The 19,456-nt window shown below is 37.1% G+C and overlaps 1 long non-coding RNA gene across 1 annotated transcript; it reads left to right on the top strand.

The window, feature by feature from the left end:
• The first annotated feature begins 9,795 nt into the window (after positions 1 to 9,795).
• Positions 9,796 to 10,482, top strand: LOC134478401 (uncharacterized). The gene is made up of 3 exons (XR_010051021.1): positions 9,796 to 9,947; positions 10,143 to 10,225; positions 10,349 to 10,482. It is a non-coding gene; the product is annotated as an uncharacterized LOC134478401 (long non-coding RNA).
• Positions 10,483 to 19,456: the final 8,974 nt, after the last annotated feature.

Below are 19,456 nucleotides of genomic sequence, written 5' to 3'. Positions count from 1 at the left end.
AATTCAGAAATTTTTAGTTAATAAGAGAAATACAAAGTATAAATAATTTAAAGAGCAAAATAAAAGAAATGTGGTAAGAAACAAGGAGACAGACTATGTGGGGTAGGAACGGGGTTTAAGAACAGGAAATGGTAGGCAACAGAATAGAGAAAGATGGTGTCAAGAAGACAAAGATGCTGCATGTCGGTGCACTAACTGCCCCCAAAGAATGTATTTATTAGATATTGCAAATACATAATTTTTTAAAGATAAAAACAATGGCACAAAATTTCAAAACAAGATTGTAGGAGATTAACAATGGTTAGTACATTGCATATTGTTATCTTCAGAGTAGTTGCTCAGATTACAAGAAATCAGGAAGAAAAATTGATCATACAACACAAGCATAAACCTTCCTTTTCAATAAACTAATAGAAATTAGTAGCATAACTATCTTAACTACCTTCTGTGTGTTTGTGTGTATTTCTTTTTCCTTTTTCTTAATTCCTTCCTCCTTTACCCCATCCCAGTTTCTCTTTCCTTTTGAACAGTTTCTTCCCATTTCACAATATCTACTGTGCATTTTAGATCTTATTTGCTCTTTCGGCTTCTTCCACTAGGGAGATGATATGATGTCTACATGTGTGAATCTGATTTATTTCACTTATGTGTGTAGTCTCGAGTTGCATCCATTGTCCCATAAATATCTCAAATTTATCCTTCTTTATAGCTGAGTAGTACTCCACTGCATAAAACACCATGTCTTTTTTATCCATTCTTCAGTGGATGGGCATTTGGGTTGTTTCTAAGATTTAGTTATTACAAATTCTACAGCTATAAACATGAGTGCACATATATCACTGTGGTATGATGTGTTCATTTCTTCTGAAAATACCCAGAAGGGGAATAGCTGGGTCAAATGGGGATTCTAATCCTAGTTTTTTGAAGAATCTCAACACTGTTACAACTATAAATGAAAAGGAAAAAAATAAAACAGACAGCAGAGGTTGCTGGGTAAAACTATGCATAGGGGAGGGGCACTGGTTCCGTTGGCATCTCAGCTGCATTGAGTCCTATTGGCTTTCTTTGTTCCAGCCCACAAACCCCACCTCATCATTACTCAACGATAACAAACCAGAGGACAAAGATAAAATGAGCACCCGGACACTGCAAAACCTAGGAAAGTGTATTGGGCTCTGACAGCGGGGAAGACACATTATCCTGGACCAGTTCACTGCTAAAGAAATGAGTTTGTGGCTCCGAGCTACAGGTAAACAGCTAGACTTCATGAATTACAGGTGTACGTACTGCTCCTCGGGGCCCAGAATTTAAATTCATACCACTGAACAGTTTTTAAAGGCTCGCACACATTATTTTGTTTGTATGCAAATGAGGGCCTGCTAATTTCAAATGAGTCTTAACTGTTTATTTAAGGAGTCCCTGAGGAGCTCTACTTGAGCACAATTTGCTAGCAGTTATTTCAAGTACTAGATTCACTCGCAAAATAATAAACTGTATGTTTAAATTAATTCAGTGACTTCGGTGACCAATTCCAACAGACCTCTGCAGTTGATCTGAGTCAGAGAACAGATTCACTGCAGACTTGACGTCCTTTTTATCCAAAGTTAAGATTTCGAGAGGAAAGATGAGGCTATCTTAGATGCCAATAGGCAAATAGGCTATCACAGTTCACAAAGAAAACCCGCGCTGCCCAATCTGAGCCTGATTTCAGGCCATGGAAGTCTATGTTATTAATACGTTTGTTAAGAAAACAAGATTAATGAGATTTAAGAGGCTAATTTGGAAGAAGCACTGTGTGAACCTGAGACTCCAGGTACAACCCTAATTCTCGCAGCAACCTTGCTTCTGGGAGGCCAGCTAGTGATCCTGATGGCCTGGTGATGCTGGAAATAATTCCAGCTTTTATGATCCCTGTGTAATGCCATTTGCAACAGTGAAGATATCAGAATCGCCACCTTGGTGTGACCAGCGCCCTCTACACTCTCGGCGAGCCACGGTAACAATCGTTTCATTTACTTTTGCAAAGAGAAGGGAACATGGAGCCTCTAAACAGTCTCTCTAATCATACCTGGTTTCTAAATTCCAGTCTGGGGAGCTGTGATAGCGCAATTGGTTAGCGTGCGATACTTACATAAATTTCAATGTTGGATGAAAACCATAGAAATGGAAGACACTCTGGAGTTCCTTTAGCACAAACCTTAATTTTGCATTTGAGGATGTTGAGAGCCAAGATCTAAGACAGCTTACTAAAATGTAGTAATGCAGGTGGTTTGAGGCAGAACCTAAGCACACACACACACACACAAATGTTCTGTTGAGTTATTACGGAGTGCTGTTGTAAAGCACTCTGCCTTGACTGCCATTTGCTAAATCATAACAAGCATTTTAAAACGCTGTTCAAGTAACTACTGAAATAATGCTCTCTACAGAGCCTGTAAAACTGCAGTAAAGAAATGCAGCTAATCTAAGTGTCAGAGAAGAAGCGCTTTTGCTTTACCCTCTTAGACTACGAATTGACTTAACAAAAGACAGATGAACAGGAGGAAAGAAATACAACTTTCCTCAATCTGTGGATGCATAACAGTTTACAGCTAAGAAATGAAGCTCTGAGAAACAGAGTTAGGGGCTTACGTACTATTTTAACAAAAGAGGAGCTTGGAGCTTAAGGGATGATACAGTGTGGAAAGTGATTAGGAAATACACGGGGGGGGGGGCTGGGGATTTAGCTCAGCGGCATAAGCACCTGCCTTGCAAGCAGGCAGTCGTGAGTTCGATCCCCGGTACCGATAAAAAGGACAAAGACAAAAAAAAAAAAAGGAAATACACTGGGAATCTAATGTAAGCAAAGAGTTATTTTTATAAAGTCTGTTAATATAGATTCATGCTGGTTTCAGCTCTTTGTTTCCAGAGATAAACGTGCTCTTCTTTCCCGAGGACAGGTAAGGCACCTTTATAAAAGGGAAATCTGCGCCCTGCTTTTGGAGCAGCTAAGGGGAAGAAAAACAATTCTCCCTGTGCAGTCTATCTATTCCTGTGCAATTGTGTTTAACTCATGGTCTGCTGAAGAGGCACGTCTCGGAGTGGCATGTGCTGGAATCCTTTGTGTGGAAGGGGCCATTTGCTGGATAGAATCCATGAAAACAGCTCGGCTAATATATTTTTACTGTTTAATGAAAGATTAGAAATTACACATGACGCAACAGCATTTGAGTTGATAGATAAAAACATAATGAAGTAAATAAAGAGAAAAACTGACTTTCACATAGAAGAGATTATATGAAGAATCCCATTGAAAATCCAACGGCGAAATGTTTGCTGATGACACCAGCTCTGAATTTTAAACACTCGTCAGCTTACCGCCTGCTCCGCCAAAAAGCGCTGATGTAATTTCTGCTAAATTGCTTAACTTGGATGGCAGCAGCTTTCTTATTTTCAAAATGTGGATGCTAATTGTAGATGCCATCAGGATTAAAATGAGATAGTGTAGGTGAAGGGTTTCTCATGTGTTGGGAAAGAAAGGGTACTGGTTTCATAAACAATTGATCCTAAATTTTAGCATTTTAATATAACTGAGAGAATTGCTTTCTGGGCCACTGTGAAGTGACTTAGAAGAAAAAAATGGGTTGGTTTCTCTACTGCATGTTCATTCAAGGGCCTAGGTTTCTTCATATTGAGACTACACAGGCATTGTTACCCAAACTTCAGTCCACAGCAGAATCACCTGGAAAGGCTCGAGGGTGGGCTTACTCCCAGAGCAGGTGTGGGTCTTTGATTCAACAGACATGAGGTAAGATCTGAGAATTTCCACTGCTAGCAAGTTGCCAGACAAGCCTGATGCAAGCCTGAGGGTCACGATAGCAGATCTGCTGTTTACATTTTTATCTGGACCCCTCCGCACCTCTCATTTCTTCCTTCACTGTCTTTGATCACATGATGCCCTCAGATACAAAGATGCCACTAACTGGACGCCAGCGAAGGGGGAAGAGTGTGAAGAGTAGTATCAGCACAGGCAATGGGTACACGTGCTTAAATTATTTATCATCAAAACAGTGTGTGAAGGCTTCCTTTAGCATCGACGTCATCATAAGAAATGAAAATTCAGAGTGAGCTCACTGCCGCTAGAATTCATTCATCATCTTGAGGCAAAGGAATCATAAATTAGAAAGTCACTGCCTCCCTAAGGAAGGGCATTGGTAAAATCATCAGTTGTGATGCCAAGATTTGCTGATCCAAAAATGTCCTTTTGGCCTGAAAATGTTTTAAAAAAGAGGTCAAGCAAAGCCATCATGCTCTGCAAGCATCAGTGGGAACAGAATCCAACTCTGCAGCGTTTCCCCCAAGTGGCTTTCCTGCTGGTGACATCCATGTGTGAAATGAAACAGCAGGCGTCACTTTCTTGAGGTGGTTTCTGTGTGGTGGGGCTGGGCTGTGTTTTTTCCAAAATGTAATCTGAGCTGTTTCAACTGCTCCATTTATAACTTTTCCTGTATTTATTTACTTGGAAATATATTATTCTTCATGTCATAGTGCCAAGAAATCTGGTTAGTAAAAATGCCAGATTCTTTGATTTGATTTTATTTGATTTCATTAGGGACCATCAGCCTAGCTGCTTAAGTGCCCGACTACCGTTCGCAGTTAAACATTCATTAAGGAATCCCCAGTGGCTCCATTTGTTTCACTGAGGTCCAATTACAGTGCCACAAAAGCAGTTTTTGTAGCAATTAGTTGATTTTTCCTGTTTATGTTCTGTCTCTTTAGGAAGAGGACTAGCTTGTGGAGGTCAGATTTTTAATTAGGCACAATTTAGGGCCAATAAGAAAACTGATAATTTACTAAATGGCTGTGGTGGACTTAGCAGCTCAAAGCAGAGGTAAATAACGCGACGGGGACCCTGGGACTGTGTTTGCCTGGTGTGCACAGCTCAGAGCCCTACAAAGGAAGGAATAGATTACGTGTTAAATGGCTGTCAGGACGCTAATGTGCCCTGTACTCTGGGCACCAGAGTCTTAACCTCAGGGTCCTCCAGGATTTGTCATTAGTGGAGAGTCTGCCCCTGGTAGCATGAGGAGAGGTGTTCGTTTGTGTTTTATTTCCACAAAGTTAATTAGAGATAAGGGCAGTCAGTAAAATAGTACAAGATGTCTAATTTTAAAGTGAAGGTATAGTCTGCCAAATAACCCTAAATTGAGACCTCTAGTGAACATTGGAATGTTGTTATAGGCTGTACAGACTGCATTGTGTCTCGTCAAAATTCACGTGTTGAGGTTTAAAGCCCCCCGTTATATACCTCAGAGTGCAACTGTATTGGGACACAAGGTTTTGGAAGAGGTCATCAAAGTTAAATGAGCTTAGAAGGCTGGGCTGGTCCAATCCGACTGGTGTCCTTACAAGGACACAGACACAGGCAGAGGGAAGACCTTGTGAGCACAAAAGAGAAAACACATGTCTGCAAACCAAGGAGAGAGACCACAGCCCTGCCGCACTCCTGGATCTTGAGTTTCCAGACTCTAGAACTGTGATGAAATTGATTTCTGTTATTTAAGCCACTCCATCTGTGATGCCTGCTTTCTTATGGCACCCTGAGCAAACAGTACTCAGCAAAGAATCTGAGCAGTTGTGTTTCAGCAACAGCACCTATGATTCCAAGAATTCACGTTAGCATCAGAGGCCAAGAGCGTCACAGGAGAGCTCCACAAAAGACGAAAAGATTTGCAACCAATATTTGAAATCTAGTCTTGTAAGCCAAAGTGTTCTCCCAACAACCAGTGAACTCTGAAGGCTTCCCACTCCAAATCACTTAAGAACAACACGATTTTTGGAAAGTAAGAAGGAATTAAAAACTAGAGAAACAGTGGGAAGGCTTAGGCATGGATCGCTGAGAAGCCATGGTTATTACTGAATACATACATGCATGAAAGTCAGTAATTAATTAAATCAGTGGGATATATTCTTATTCACCAAATTATTCTTTATTGGTAACTTCAAAATGACTTTTGTCAGTGTGTTTTTTCTAGAGAAGGTGCTTTCTAGGGCATGTTTTCCTGTGTCTGGAAATATAACAAAATGTCTATTGAATTTTTGGATTTTGGGTTTTGATTTTAGATGTCAACTCTCTGATCCTAAGACAAACAGTAAGTTTGATTTTAAGGTATTATTAGGATCCGTGTTCAAGCTTCCAGCCATAGGTGAATGCACATTCCTAATTCATTTCTCAGGTCCTGGGAAATGTTACAGTGGAGCTCACTCTGACTGTGTCTCTGATACGAGACTCAGCCCACCTCTGTTACAAAGAGTTGATTGGGCTTTCTCCTAGCTCCGTATCTGAAGATCACCCCAAACAAAATGAATCAAACACAAAAAAGCAATACTTGTGCCATGCACTCCTCATTATCTTATCTTCTCTGACCAGTATCTAGCTTTTGCCTTTTCCCCATCTCAAGAAGGTATGGCCTCATGGGAATCAGCAGTAAAACTTGTGCAAAGGAGGAGTTGGTGCACAGTGTGAATTCTCGTATGTTGGGCTTCCGTTAAGGTGACCTATGTGCAATTTAGTAATAATGAGTGATTATTGGGTCTCTGTCTCTGTCTTTCTGTCTCTATCTCTGCCTACTTGCCTCTGCCTCTCTCTCTCTCTCTCTCTCTCTCTCTCTCTCTCTCTCTCTCTCCTCTTGCTCTTTCTGTCTCTGTTTCTGTTTCTCCCCCCCCCCCGCATTGTTAAGAACAAAAAGCCTTTCAAATTAAGTAGGGTTTTATTGTTTCTTCTTGTTGGTAGAGTTAACTTTATTAAGCAGTCTTTCAAAAACAATTCACTTATTTTCAGGGTTCTCTCTTTTTGTGATTTGGTCACACCAAAAACCAATGCAAGATTTTCTTTTCCCAAAGGGAATCAAAATTCTTGTAATTATCCAGCTGATGCAGAAGAAAGCAACAACAAAGAAAATTCCAATTCTTCAGTTACTATATTTGTGAATTTTATCAAGTGTTGAGATAACCTGTAGCATTTAAAAATACATATACAGAAAATGCAGGAAAGTCACAGGGAAAAGAATATATGACACTATTTAAATGAAATTTTTAAGTATATAAAAATCACAAATTAAACTGAAAGTATGCATCAAGTTCTCCTTGATGACTTTTAAAAGAAAATTGCCAAGGATATTAGGAAAGTTATGCAACTCTTAGATCTGTGTTCGTAAATCAATAAACATGTATGGGCTGATTTAAATGGTTCTAGAAAAAAACAAAATCCCATTCAGACTAGGATATTTACTCTGATGTAAACCTTAGAAATAGAATTGCTACTTAGGGTAGTGTGACTGAACACTAGAGGATGATGTTTTTGAGATTAAATTTATGCAATAAATTACATACCCTAAAAGATGAAATTTTGGTTTTCTGCTAATAGTTTTAGCTTTCTGTTAACACTTTTTGTAATCATTTGTTTGTTTTCGTTTTGATACTTTCTGTTCAAGCTTCCCTAGTGATTATTAGTGGCTACTTGTTAAAGAATCCACCTTATGGGCCAAGGGTTTAGCTCAGAGGCTTGAGTGCTTACCTGGAAAATGCAAGGTCATGAGTTTGAACTCTCCCCCCAAAAAAAGAATCTACTTTGCTCTTCAATTTTGCAACTTCACAATCAGCAGGCTTGCGATTTGAGATATAACTGATGGAATATTTCTTCGAGTTTCAATTAAAATAAAAGAAATCATATTCTGACCAGATTCAGAAGAACCTCACCCTACACCTGATTAGACCTTGTATTTGTTCTTTGCTTTCTGCTGTTTCAAAGTGTCCATAAGACTTTGTAAATTGGCTTTTGGTCTTTGAGGTTTGGCATTTTTCCCAGCCTAATCCTAATTTCTATTGGCTGCCTTTCTGTGATACGAACATCACCATCTTTAGTTCATAAATTTGTTGATGTTCATACAATAAACCGGAAGATCACAGTATTTAAACCAAGTTTCTGAGTAAATACCTTTCAGATAAACAAAATGATTACTCCTAACTATGTGTGTAGCCATCAGAGGCCAGGTCTTAGTGTGACTCTTAGTCTTAAGTAAGGATACAAACAAGCCACCAATCAGCACCATCCTATTTGCAAGGAAAGGGCTAATACATAAGCTAGCTAGGAACTCACATTGTGTCTGGCTAAAAATTCGTTCAGGAAGGTAATTAATAATAATCAGTCACTGAAGTATCTTAGCACAAACACTGAATGGCACTAAATTCCCTATAGACCAAAAGCAAATATATAGTTTTTAGAGACGTCTATTGGAAAAAAAAAAAAAAAAAAAAAAAAAAAAAAAAAGACTAGTGATTCCAAAGTTATGTGCAGGACTTGAGATCATAATCTGACTTTGTTTCATTTGTCCAGGATTCTTGGTTGGACCACAAACACAGTAATTTCAGTTAGTATTTTGGGCACTGTTTTTATATGATTCATAAAGAAAAGATGCCTTAGGGAAAGAAGTGCCTTTATTATACCTGATTTTCTATGTTGGCACAGAAAAATCGTGTATCTTGGAACTTTCTGAAATTACTCATTGGAAGTGTAAGTATAAACCCATTTATAAACATTTAATTGGCTTACTGAGGATAGAAACAATGTTCTTTTGAATCGAGAATCAGTTGCTATATTCCAGTAGCAGACAGTTCATTAAGTTTTGTTTCCCAGAAGTAGTCATTCCTAATGGAAACCTCCAAAAACTTTCTTCCAAGTGTTTAAGCATATTTGAAGTGAAATCTGGCAGGCTGTTAGGCCCAAACATGGGCTATGATTATTTAGTATTAAGTAGTAAGGGAAACTCACAGTTTAATTTCTCATGATTTACAGCCAAGTTGTACATTTTGAATTCATGAAGTTTTGACAAGTTGTATTTTTGCTATTAGGAAAAATCGTATATACAATTTGGAGTTGGGGTACAGGTATAATTAAACTAGCAAATTATAAATAGGAACTGTATCAAGTCAAGATCATTTCAAATTATGCTGGAGCTTTTCAATTACCTAAAAGTCAATGATGAAACACAGACTTATATAAAAAATTACTGTAATCCTTACAAAAATATTAAAATCATATGTTAGGCTGAACTCAAAGAAAATAGACAGACGAATAATTTTGTGTTGTTTTAACTTTTTCAAGATCATTTCAGGTCAGATTTTTCTTAACTTCAGAGAGACCCAACAGAACAAACTACTAATTCTGGTAATCTAATTATAAATTATGAAAAATTTTACATTTTTGACCAATTTTTCCCTGTGTTGCTTTCCTATCGATCCCAATGACTTAAATCACATTCAAGAATGACAATGAACTTCATTTAAATTTAAGATTTGACATTAAAAAATCAGAATAGGAAAACATCCTCCCTAAAGTATCATATCGATGCCGTACACTAACAACATGTCCTCCTGGGCTCTCCTGGATGGGGCAGAGGGCGGCTCCACTGTTGGAAATTCATTTCACACTCATCCAACTTCTAGCCCTTCCTCGGAGCCCTCCCCCTGTCTCTCCTTTGGCTACTGAATCATCTTCAGTCTTCTCCTGGCTTCCACTCCCTGTCTTCCTGACTGATTTTCTAATTTCTCCCATAGTGAACTTTACAAAATGCCAATTGGTGAAATGTGTTACTGGCTTCTCATCTATCCAACAGTAAAGAGCAAACTATGGGCTTGACCTGTGACTGTCATGGTTTATGTCTAGGGCCCCCAGGCCTCATAAGTTTGCATTGTGCATTTGTGATGCTTCATTGTCTAGTGCTTGGATTGGTGGTGTCAGTGCTCCACCCACCTAAGGGTGGAGCCAGGATGTGATGTAATGGCAGGAAAAAGGCGTGTCTTGCTCTTTGCTGGTTCCTGCTTGCTGTTTGCAGCCTCCGTGAACTGCAGCCCAGCCATGCCTGCCTGCCTTGGAGCCAACTGAGTGTGGACTGAAACCTCCAAAAACTGTAAGAAACCTTTCTTTTCTCAACTTTGGGCTTCAAGTATTTTGTCTCAGCGACGAGTAAAAAGTAACTAAGACAGTGACCTTTTTCCCTGTCACCTTGGCCTCTCTGTTTTTCATTCATATACTCCATGGTCATCGCCCTCTACTGAGCTAGGCTTACCCGCACTGTGACAATTTAGCTCTTTCCTCTGTTTAGGTGTTTGAGTAAAGACAGCCAGAGTTAGCACGGCCAACGACTGAGGGTCACATTGCAGAGGACGTGTTACCGAGCGCACATGTGTAAGTAACACAGAGAGGAAAGGTTTTCTCCCAAAGCCCAACTCTGCCACTTACTGTCTGTCTAATCTAGGGCTAGTAACTTACTTTCTCTATGCTTCATGTTCTATGTGTGTAAATTGGAAGAGTGGTGTGCAGTCAGGGAGCTCACGGATGTGAAGCCCTCACAGCACGCTGAGAACAAAGCAGACACTCAGTGCATCATGATCCCATCACCCACCACCATCATCATCACCTTCTCTTCCTTGTCATCACTAAAGGTACGCGGTCCTTCAGGGTTATCTCTGTCATGTCCGCTTACACACCCAGCCTGAACCTGTCATAACCATTTTCAATTTAGAGAAAAGGAGGAGTAAAACTGGATTCAAGAAGTGAAATTAATACTGACAGGGAATTAGTGATAATTTACTTTGTCACACCTATGTCAATGTTTTCTGTTTCATTCATGAGGAAAAATTAGTATCTGACAGATGGTGCCGACCTCATCCACCCTAAAAGTCTTTCCATTAAAGCTTTTTGTAGAATCACACTGAATACATACTATTTTTGTTGCCCAATCAGGCTAACCCCATATTTCTCTCTGAGTTATGTTCAACATTAACATTCTCATATTCAGAGTATTTTCAGCGATATACAACCCGCAAAACTGTTTCCAAATGCTCCCTGCTAATTTGGATTGGATTTCTGGAAAATGAGTTCAATAGCTAGAATGAATTTTCTCCCGTGAACCTGGATTCTTATCTGAAGATCTAGCCCAAGTTTTAACAGTGCCAATGGTGTAAACACAGCCGAATCCCATGCCAGCCTCTTTGCTTTCCACCACAGAACAGGCTGCTTGGCTAGGTCAGACTTTTTGCAAGTTGCAACTTGGCTCGTCTGTCAGTCTTGTGACTCCTAAGCAGATAGCTTTTAGCAACAACCTTATTTCATTTATTTTTCAAAATGCTCTCCCAAACCTTCTTCTGTTCCAAGTTTCTTTCCATGAAGTGTAGAACTGGTGCTTGGGATACTGTCTGGTTACCTGCCAAAGGAAATAAACCAGGATGGGGCCATGTCTGTACCCACTGAAGAGGGCACAGATCAGTGGGGTGCCGATGGTGTGCCTTTATTTTATCACCTGTGGACTACATGTGTTAAATACATTTTCTTTGGGGATATCATTACCAATCTTCAGAACATATCATGAATATGAGTGCATGCAAACAGTTCTAAGATGTAAATCAACCCTTCTATCCATGTTTCCTACATCCCCAAATTGAACCAAACTGTTTAAAAATATAAGCAAAACAATATAACAATACATATATAAAATCTATTTATGAAACATTTACATTAAGTATTGTAACCTATAGATAATGTAAACTATACAGGAAGGTTTGCATAAATTTTCTGTGACTATTATGGTATCTCATATCAAGACTGAGCATACTTGGAACTCAGTATGTGTAGGGAATTCTGGAAGTCATCCATATGGATATCTACTTTTTCACAAACTTATTAATGTTCATACCTTATAGGATGAATATTCCTTCAGAGTGGCTGCTTAAAGGCTAAATTTTTCTAACAATATTACAATTCCTCAAATTCTGTTAAAATATTCTCTACAAAACAATGGTAATTCTTCAAGGTTAAATATATGTTTTGATTTTATATGTATAGATGCAACATAGACATATGAAACAACCATAGTAACTAGTGTTTAGTGTCAAGCATACTTATCCATATGTTTGTTTATAACTATAAATATTTCATTTGTAGTTGAAACATGACTGATGAAATAATTTCAGCTACTTGGTGACTCAAATGTGAATAAAAACAACTCTAGTTGCAAAATTGGAATAGCAGAAATGGTTTGATCAGAAATAAAACAGGATTTCCAAGGGAGCCCTTCAGCACATTTAAGCAAACAGCGAATATTTAGTCAGGTTTTAGCTAACCCTGGATACATGAAGATAATTAGCACAAGTGGACATCATTTGCTTGAATATAGATTCCAAAATATTTGGTTTATGTCAGCTTTATATATATTTGGTGTTCTGAAATACTCTGATCATGTAGTTTATCATTTAAGGACAAGGACTCCAGAGGAAGGAATAGGTTCTTTACCCTCTTCCTTGGGGGAGTTATTTAACTTTCTTTTCATCACCTATTTTCCTCATCTATATCTATAAAATATTAATATTGACTGTATAATAAGTAAGATAAAAATAGCTTAGTAGCGTTTCTGACACAATAATAAATTGCCATTCAATATGGAATAGGTGGTAAGAATTTTTTTTCACTTTGAAGCCTTCAAAAAGAAAACTATTTAACATGTGGAGAATGAGGGCTGGGGATTTAGCTCAGCGGCATAAGCGCCTGCCTTGCAAGCGTGTGGTTGTGAGTTTGATCCCTGGTACCAGTATTAAAAAAAAAAAAATGTGGAGAATGAACTAAGTAAATTAGAATAGAAAAACCTAGCTTCATGCTTTAAAAAAGTTAAACTGCTATGGAGAGGCTCGGTATCAATTTTATTGAATTGTTCTTATGTATATATGTCACTAACAATGAATTACTTTTATGTATAAAAATAATGTGCAAAAGATTTGAATGTACGCATAATCTGAATGCAGAAAAAACTCTAAATATTCAATTCAATCTTTTCTATTTTTTTCTTTTCTTTTGTTTCTTTAACTTGGTATGAAGCTGATTGCTTTTGTTTTAATTAGAACAAGGGGATGAGATAAAGCTTTTTCACTGGGAAAAGAGTCCCTTAAGGAAAACCTTTGAAGAGATTCCAAAAAAAGTCACTGCAGGAAGAGTGAAGGCAGGTACCATATTCCACAGTGTTTGTTTTTCTTGCTCGCTGGTTTCAGATGGGCAGCATATCAGTAAATTAAGAAGTAAACAAAGACCTATCTTGGATTACATCAGCTCCTGGGGCCATCAACACAGTAAACATCAGTCACCCCATGAAAAATACAGCCAGTACCTGTTATTGGACACTGGCCGGTCTGGCCTGGCCAGCAAGTGGTACCGTTAACGAATCCACTTATTTCTAATACAAATAAACCAAGGAGAGGAAGTGGTCAGCTAAGACTGACCTGAAGTCAGATAGCGAGATGGGAATAAAATGCTCAGGGCTGACATTTCGTTTTCATTTGAGACAGGCTTTTCTTGAAAATGACATGATCTTCTTGATACAGCTTAGTATGCCTCAGCTGCTGCCAAATTTTAAGGCCTTGTCTGATGAGTGTTCCTTTTTACCAGTGGAAAAAAATTTTTCCAAAGGAAAATATTCAGTCTATCATGATTCTGGTAGTAATCAGACTACACACAAGGAAAAATTATTTTCATTTTTAGTTCCTATTTTAAAATGTGGGTGTTAATAAGACACATGTTTCCTGTAAAAACATCTTAAACTTTTTGTAACTTCTGCTCAAATAATTCCGTCAAGGTATAGATTAAGGAAATAATCAGAAATGTGTTTAAAATATATATACCAAAGACATTCAAGAACATTTGTTTTAACAACTACAAAATAGAATAAAGGTTTAAGAATAAATTGACAAAATCACAGTCATTCTATATAATGGAATATTATGTTTTGAAAATATTAGAGGAGAAGCCAAAATTCCTGTGATGTAACATTAAATCAGAAAGATTATATATGTTCCAAGGAAATTATTCATACTTATAGGTTTTTTTTTTATTTCAGCAATTGGACATTTATTTAATTTCATTCTGTTAAAACACACAGATAAACACAAATATTGGAAAGAACATCATGAATTTCCTTAAAGGAATATAAAGATGATGTTTGAATTGTACTTTCTATGGTTTTTTTTTTTTTTTTTTTTTTTTTTATACCAGGGATCAAACTCATGACCTCGTGCTTGCGGGCAGGGACTTATGCTGCTGAGCTAAATCCCTGGCCCTATGTCTTCATTTTGACTAATGAACACCTGTCTTGCAAATTTGGTATGGAAGGATCATATGTTTTGGTCAAGAAATTCTATATTCAAAAGGAAGGTTTTATTTTTTAATTCCTCAAACAAATAGGGTCCCTTGGTTTTCATTGTTATAGATATTGTCTTGGTGTCTAATCTAAACTCCTCACGTTGCAACTTCACACACTGGCTCTTCTTGTTTGCTGACGTAAATTAATAGCAACTAATCACCGTCCAATGTGTAAGCCACATATATATGAAGCCATTCAGCCCTCTTCCTTCCTTAGGCTGAAAAATGACAGTCCCTTTAATCTTGCCCTATTGATCCTCTTTTCCACTCTTTTAATCATCTCTGTGAGAGTATCAAAAACAATTCTGCAACTGAGAAATTTGACAAAATCATGGAAAAAGGATTTGCAATACCACAATGCTTAACTCAACCATAAAAGAGCCACATTTTCGCTGCATTCTTTTCCTTCTTTCCTTTGCAATAATTAAAGATAAATAAGGCATTTCTAATTCCATGTTTTGATTTGATATGAGTAATGTCGCAAATTATTTTTCATAAATGGACAGTTGGGAAATGTGCTTATTGTTGGGTAGGTAATGTATGCATCTATTAATCCAATTTATAGTTGTCTTAGTGGGGTGCATGCTATCACATATAGTAGAACTACAGGTTCTATTAAAATTAAATGAAAAAATTAAAAATTTATTCACCATGAATACTGAGTTAATTAATTCACCAATCATTAAGAACCATCTTATTTGGAGCATTTATGTCATAAATACTGCATATCAGAAATGCATAACTGATAGAGCTATCATCAATGTTTTTTATTTATTTGTTTCTAATGTTTGGTTACTACTCCATGTATATGATATCCAGGATCTCTTTATGCATCCTTAGTAACTGCTTACACCTTTCCCCCAAATCAAATACTAACAAGTGACACTCACATAAAGAATGGTATTATAACTATGCTTACATTTATAATGTGAACACATATGTATTATGCACAACCCTAACCCTAACCCTAACCCTAGTGCTATATGTGTATTGGACATAGTACCTATTTAGAAATATGCATATATTCCTTTCAACCACTTTAGCAAGATATAAAATATGCAATAAATTCTTATCTTCAAACTAAAATAATAATACATGCTACTCATACCTCTATGCTCCCCTGCTTTACCCACCAGAATTTTCTAGTTTGATAGATTCTAATTCAATGAATGAATTCATTACATTTTTCTGGGACAATTGTTGAACTAGCATTTTTTGGAATTTCTACTTTACCTTTTCCAATAAATGATGGGCATCTGTCAGTCACCCTCGTAAATGTAGTTCTTCTGAAACCAGCAGTGTGGAATGGAAAGCCACAATTACTGACTTACCAAGATTTTATTAAACCAGATGCCTTTACTATGTCATTTAGTATTTACAGGTAGTGATTGTTTATTTTGAAGCCTATAGGATTCTTCAAATAACTACAATTTGGGTACACTGCCTAAGTTTTAGTCAGTGAAAAGCGATTTCTTCCCCAGGTGCCTGCATGTTTCTCTCTGGCTGTTAATTCAGTGGCTACTAATTTCCTGACTTTATCATTTGGCGGAAGGGTCCTCTTCATCTCTAGGGAGATTTCCAGCTCTGCTTCAGCTGCCAGAGTTTATAGGTTCAATCCAGTAAGGGAAATAGTTTTTGTTCCCCTCTCCCACAAATTCCAATAATGCAGAATAATAAGCGTAAAGTAGGAAATGACCATGCCTCAAATCTGGCAACAGGGTCCTAAACTTATATTGATACTACAAGTGCATACATACAACATAAAGAAATGGAAGGTTCTGTTCAGAAGCATTTGCTTAATTAGAAGATGAAATTATCAGTCATACATTGAAAAGTCCAAACTAAAAATTTAACTCAAGATAAATTTGGATTCTATATACACTCTTACAAAAGATTGTGAGAATGACCATGTTAAAGTGAAAAATTAAAACTGAGCTCACTCCTATAATGTTACATTCAACATCGTCTTTTTTAAATTTTAGTTTTAGCTTTTTCATACTGGGGGTCAAGCTCATGACCTCGCACTTGCTAGGCAGGTACTAGTACTGCTGAGCTATGTCACCAGCCCATTCACCATCATCTTGCTCAGGATGTCCAACAGATTTCTGCTCAGAGATCTTCAGCTCTGAAGTCAGGTTTGGTGGTCAATTTTGCCTCTCACTAGTGAACACTGGCCAAATTATCTAATCTCTCTGACTCAGAAAAACAGGACAAGTAAAACTTAACATGCAGTGTTACAATGGGATTGTGATAAAAATGTCCTCATAAAGCATCTGGTATATCATGGATGCATAAACACTCTAGTTCTTTATTTTTTCTTTCTTTTTGTGTGAAGAACCAACTTGCAGCAGTTTATTCTTTCCATTATTTTCATTCTCTCTCTCTCTCTCTCTCTCTCTCTCTCTCTCTCTCTCTCTCTCTCTCTCGTTTAAAGGGCAATTTTGGCTGGAGATTTAGCTCAGCAGCATAAGCATCTGCCTGGCAAGCGCAAGGTCAGGAGTTCGATCCCCGGTACCAAAAATAAATAAATAAATTTTAAAAAGGCAATTTCTCCAGATTAATAATCAGTTCATTACCTTTCCAAAACCAGTCCAAATTCCCTTCAGTATTAAAGTGACACTTGAAAAATAATATATTTTTCCTCATTCAAGCTATTTATTCTCAGCATAATTGAAAGAGACATGTTTATTAGCTAGTTAAATTTGTAGCATAGTTATCATGAAGGCCATTTTTGTTTCCTTCTAGATAAAGATGTGTAATATGGAAGTTTTAAAAAGTATAATTTTTTGGAATATTTTTGTGGGAAATGTCACAAAAAAGCCTATAGATAAAACATTGTATATTATTAGAGAACATTGTATATATTAGAGAAGGATAAATAAGCAAACATTTTGCCTGGAAAGGGGATTATATTAGATGAAAATCTATAATATTACTAAATTTAATTCATCAATTTTAGAGTTTTGATGAAGTATTTCTTTGAAATTAGTATCTCATTTTCCTCTAAGATCATATAATCCGCTCTATATACAACTGACTTCTTAGCAAATATTGAGCTTAAAGTGCAGAGAAACTGCAATATATTAGGACATTTTGAGATTGATTTTGAAAGTCTGTTCTTCTAAGTTTTATCCCTCAGTTATGTATGTATCCTTTGACAATCTTTTCACATTACACTAGTGGAAATAATTCACTCTATTTGATCACTATCCCTATGTAAATAATAACAAGATGCTTCCCATGAAGCACAAGATATTAAGTCAGAGACCACTGGACACGCTGGTCTGCAGTTCCTGTCACAGCGCCAAGCTGACTTTTTCCATATGCCCCTAGGTCAGTCATGAGCAGTCATTTAAAACTGAGAATGAATGAGGCACCTTCCAATATGGGAAAGAACGGGAGTCATTGTGTTCTGGAGTGAAGGGGTCTCTACTTAAAGTCGGAATAACCGCAACACCAGGGAAATCTATAAGAGCAGGTCAATTCATCTGTTTCGTTTTGAATTGTAAGAAGAGTATGGCAAAAGATTATGCTTTAGATATTTTTCACCAAGTTTTCGACCCATCTCCATTTTTCTCATTGTCTGGCTTGGGTAGAATAGGGTCCTAATCCCTTCAGAGAGCTCAGTTACTACTGGACAAGATATAGGCAGTGATTGTTTCTGTTCTTTTGACGCCTCCATTTCTGGATCATTTTCTTGATACCTGATGGTTTTGCTGTATGTGGTTCCAGAGAATGACCAGACCTTCTCTCTTTTCCAAATTTAAATCCATTGGGCAAATTGTTATATTGCTTCACAGAACATGCTGTCAAAAATAAATATTAGTCTTTTCTGCATATAATAATAAAGGAGAACAATTATATTTATTCAGTTACAGTAGTTAATTAGAAAAAAGATATTCTCTTGTCTTGAAATTCAAGTTAGTCAATTTTGTCCTAGTATAGCGATTTCATATTTCCCCCTTTTCTTATATAAATATATACCTTCCCTTTCTAAAAAGCAGTATAATGCATCCATAAGATGATATAAATGTCACAGCTCAATTAGTTGTACCATGTTACAAAAACAAAATCAGTTCTATGGGAAGAAAAAACGCTCTTACTTTCTCCTGAAATTGTTAAGCAGCGTGTGTTTATAATCTTTGGCCTGTAACTGAAAGAATATAGTTTTAATTTGCATTTAAATAAAGCAAATCTCCCATTGCAGAGAATTTTCTTTTATTAGTCTCCATAAACAAGATGGCATTAAAGTGCATAGCCTGCTTAAGTGGGACATGAGGATAAATCAAGGGGATAAACAAGGCAATATCGTGAGGACAGGGAAAGGCACTCAAGACAAACCCAGCTAGTTAACATTCTGAATTCTTGCTATTCGTTAAAGAAAGCTAAGCCTCAAGATATTCCTATTCACTGAATCTGTACTCTTAGAAGAGATGCAACCCTGCTCTGAGATCTTAGTTATTTGCAATTCACAAGCATGGCATTTTCAATTTCTCTTAATTTTATTTCTATACTAATTAGGTACATACTAAATTCATAGAATGAGTTTCATGATTTTATTCATAGACATTAGAAAATCCAATGAGATAAACATGGCAGACATCATTGACCTCACTTCGCCATGGAGACAAGAGCTGAGGGTGTAAGGAACACTGAAATTCATCAAATTGGCTTAAGAACACACGGGGACTTTTCTGTTTCCAATGCAATAGGAAAGACAGCTTTGCAACCAGAACCAGCTTGAACTCATCTGTTTCTGTTTCATTCGGCACACATTTACTGAGTGCCCATTATGGTGGGGAATCTTCATGTCCTGTGTCTGGTATAGTTGACCTCCCTGTCATTGAGACCTTCTAGATGGCTGAGGCGAAGGGCATGGGAATACTGTAGCTCTTCATGATGTTGTGCAGGTAAAATTTCCAGATGTGAACAAGTAAAAAGATTTATTCAGTGATGATCATTCATCATAAGCAAGAGTAACACAAGTTTCCACTGTCTTTTCTCTTTGTTTTATTTTTCCACAGATTCAGAAAGGTTTAAGACATTGTCATGACCAAGGTCCCTGAAAGAAAAAAATCACTAAAGAATGCTCAGGACTTATTTTTATATCTTAAATATCTGGAAAAAATAACATTCCCAAATTAGTTACACTTCAAATAACCAATGATAATGTATACCATTTAATTTTCTGAATTAAGGTGCTTAGAAAACATTTTTGGGGGGTACTTGGAATCA

The sequence above is a fragment of the Cavia porcellus genome, unplaced genomic scaffold, assembly GCF_034190915.1.
Source record: "Cavia porcellus strain 051 isolate PalLab524CR breed Dunkin Hartley unplaced genomic scaffold, mCavPor4.1 scaffold_13, whole genome shotgun sequence".
NCBI classification, from domain to species: Eukaryota; Metazoa; Chordata; class Mammalia; order Rodentia; family Caviidae; genus Cavia; species Cavia porcellus.
The sequence above is the reverse complement of the archived record's forward strand: the minus strand, read 5'-3'. Positions and strand labels throughout refer to the sequence as shown.